This window comes from Xyrauchen texanus, chromosome 45 (genome assembly GCF_025860055.1).
Source record: "Xyrauchen texanus isolate HMW12.3.18 chromosome 45, RBS_HiC_50CHRs, whole genome shotgun sequence".
Lineage (NCBI taxonomy): Eukaryota > Metazoa > Chordata > Actinopteri > Cypriniformes > Catostomidae > Xyrauchen > Xyrauchen texanus.
This window is the reverse complement of record NC_068320.1, coordinates 6,644,823-6,648,735: the sequence shown is the minus strand read 5'-3', so window position 1 is coordinate 6,648,735 and position 3,913 is coordinate 6,644,823.

The following is a 3,913-nucleotide window of genomic DNA, read 5'->3' as shown; positions in this document are numbered from 1 at the left end:
AGCCAGCAACTCTAGGCAGTTGATGTGTCAACCCAGTCGCGGTCCTGACCAGGAACCAGCGGCTGTGTGCCCTTTGCACAAGGCACACCAGCCCAGTTTGGAGGTGTCTGTGGTGACCTAGACATGTCTGGACACTTAAAGTAGGGTAAATCCTGCTCGTAGAAATGCAAGGTCTGAATAAGTTGCAACAGAGTGGAGTGATAGCTACGCAAAGTGTGCCGTGGCACCATTTTCAACTCGGGACTGAAGCGGTCTCATATTCATTAACCCGAGATGTGTGACTGCTGCTGAGGAAGCCATATGCCCCAGGAGCCTCTGAAAGCGTTTCCCGCCCGAATTACTCATTTAGCGCTCACTTGTGAGGCACGCTATCATCGAGACTGAGTCTAACTCCATGCCGAGAAAAGAGATGCTCTGAACTGGGGAGAGCTTGCTCTTTTCCCAGTTGACCCTAAGCCCTAGATGGCTGAGGTGCCGAGCACCAAATCCCTGTGCGTGCACAGCAATTCTCGAGAGTGTGCTAGAATCCCACTTCCCTTAATGGGGCAAGAGCTTCCTCTGTGACTTTTGTGAAGACGCGAGGGGACAGGGACAGGCCGAAGGGGAGGACCTTGTACTAATAAGCATGGTTGTAGAAGGCAAACCGTAGCAAGGGTCTGTGTAGAGGTAGAACAAGACGTGAAAGTACGCATCCTTCAGGTCTACTGCCGCGAACCAATCTTGATGCCAGACACACGTCAAAATGTGTTTCTGCGTCAACATCTTGAACAGGAGTCTGTGTAAGGCCCAGTTCAGAACTTGCAGGTCCAAGATTGGCCGCAACCTACTGTCTTACTTTGGCATGATGAAGTAAGGGCTGTACTGTAGAACCCTTTCCCCATCTCGGCTGGAGGAAAAGGCTCTATCGCGCCTTGCGAAGAAGGGTTGCGATCTCCGCGTGAAGGGTGGTGGCGTTCTCGCACTGCACCGAAGTGAATCAGACGGTGCTGAACCGGGGCAGGCACCTGGCGAAACTGAATCGCATAGCTGAGTCGGTTCCAGTCCAACCCGATGCTCGCGGTGACTGGGCAGGCAGACCGAAGGTGGCAGTCCAGTCGAGACATCGGCGTCAAACATCGCCAGTGCGCTCTCCGATGCAACGATCGAAGCCTCATCCTGCTCGCAGGCCCCAAAAGAGACGTCATGCTGGCCGTGAGGCGGGCTGGTCTCATTTAGAGGCCTGACAGGAGCAAACATGCGTGCTGGGGAACGGGAGGTACGCTGGGAATTACTCAGTGAAACCGCGGCCATTGAACTCCCTAAATCGCCTCAGCACCTGCTGGGCCGGCCTCATTCCTGCGGATAAAGGAAAGCTGCAACCGCAACGTTGCCATGGTTATATTCTCGCAATGAGAACATGAACCATCCACAAACACTGCCTCAGTGTGATCGCTGCCCAGACACATGAGGCAGCTCCTTTGGCCGCCGGAAGCGGAGAGATAACGACCGCATCCAGGAATCACACAAAGACGGAAAGGCATTTTAAGGTGGATTGAACAGCAGTAGTATTCAGCTCACCGATAGTACAACTGCTCGGCTCTGAAGAAAAAATCTTAATGGAATCACATTCCAGCTCCTTTTATACCCGTATGTCCAGGGGAGTGGCATGCAAATTCCACTCGCAAATTCTTATTGGCCTTGTCTCAAAGAATGTGAGGTGGTCGGGGCTCTCAAGAGCGACCACTAGTGTCACTACACCGATAGAACGTTGAGTGAGTGACAGAGAGGAACAATTCAAACACTGCTGAACAAGCTAATCAAGGTCTTAAGGATTATAGGAAAACTTCAGGGAGATGTGTTGGAAAACCCTTTGTTTAGATCAAAAGTGGCCTTGTCATATTCCAGAATCTTTCTGTGAAAGCTTTTTTGGGAAGTTTCAAATAGTTCTTAGTGCAGGTTTTCCTATATGTTGTGTTTCATCTTGAGTGGTGTTACAAATGACACCCTGCACACTATGCACTCGGTCATCTAGTGTATGAATTTTCAATGGTTAGAGTTGTCTCCATTTAGTTTTTTACTACATGAAAGCATTCTCCATTTTTTAGCTGAAGAAAGTGATATTTCAAATGCACATGATGCATTGCTGCTAACTTTAGCACAGCATATCTGAGTTTCAAATGATGCACAATGCACTTGGCCATCTAGTCTAGATTCAAATGCATATGATGTGTTGCTATTAACTTTAGCATGTTAGCTATCCTCTGTCTAACACTAAACAAAAGACAAAACACATACATATTCACACAACGTGGGGTGATTGTAAAGCATTCAACTCCCTTGCTTCTCCAGATGTAAATAGGCTCTGTGAAGCAGGTAGATGATGGCATCCTCCACTCACACTTGTGACTGGTGGGCAAACTGAAAGGGGGTCCAGTGTAGTCCTCACCTGGGTTCCGAGATGGGATAAGACTATCCTCTCCAAAGTTTTCACCAGATTTGATACCAGCGCCACTGGTCTGAAATCATTCAGGTCTTTAGGATTCCCATTCTTTGGCCCTGGCACCAGACAGGATGTCTTCCCAGACTCAGGATGAACACCCACAGTACCTCTCCACTCAGCTGTTCTTTATACACATTGAGGGCCCTGGAGATGATGCCATCAGGGCCAGCTGCCTTCTCAGCACAGAGCCTCATCAGTTCCCTTTCCACCTGGCCAGTTGTAATATACAGGCCACTGGGGAGGTGTGGAATGGGGGAATGGATGGATTGTGTTGGTAGGGGTGATGTTGATGTTGAAGAAGGAGTGGAAGTGGGTGTTTTGAGAGGTATGGTTAAAGGTGACAGTGGGGTAAGTACAAAGCCAGCAGATGTATCTGTGCTGAACCTATTAAAGTACATATTCCGCTCATTGGCCCTTGACAAACTCCCTTCACATTGCGACTGCTAGACACCTTGTATCCTCTGTCCATTCCACACCTCTCTCACATTGTTGTTCTGAATCCTACACTCCAATTTTCTCCTATATGACTCTTTTCCCTCTTTGACTCTCACCTTCAGCTCCCTCTGCATCCTCCTTTGCTCTTCCTTATCACCTGGTTTGAAGGCCCCTTTCTTCTTATTTAAAAGGGCCTTCAGTTCACTGGTGACCCATCTCTTCTTGTTTGGGAAGCAGTGTAAATTCTTTGATTTTACAACAAGGTCCACACAAATGTTTATATATCCATTGATGCATTGTGTGTTGTCATCAATGCTGTCCCCAAAGAGACTCACAGAATACTTCCCAGGCTGTAATTTCAAAACAATACCTTAGTGTATAATTAGCCACTTTTGACCATCTCCTCACTGTTCTGGTCACAGCTGCCTGTTGCTGGCTTATATATAGCATGTGAACCACGTTGTGGTCAGATTTGCTTACATGTCCATTTTAGTGATCAACACAGTCATTGCTACTCTATGTGCTGTGGTTACAGAAAAACATAGAAAACCCTCTAAGACACATGAGACGTAAAACTACATGGAGCTGCTGCCACAGACTGCTGCACATGCGGCGTCAAAAGTGATAGAGTTCAGCTATTTCTTAGTCCTGCTATTTAAAGCTACAAGTTGAATGTTCCAATATTAGTCATCTCTGCTATCTATCAATGTACATCTCATGGACTGACTTGTCCAACATAGTCACATGACTCGTGATAATACAAGATCACACAAGATGGCGAAATCGTTAGATATCGTAAAACTTGGCTCATACAAACAATGCTTTTCACACAAATAAAACTTTAATATTATTATTATTTTGCATATACACACAGGAACTCCGCCTGATTGTAACCCGCACAAGAAGAGACAGTCACAATGTAAGGCAAAAACTGCGTTTTATTGCAGGCAGGCAAAAGTACAGAAAAAAGGGCAAATCCAGTGAAGAGTAGTCAAAGGG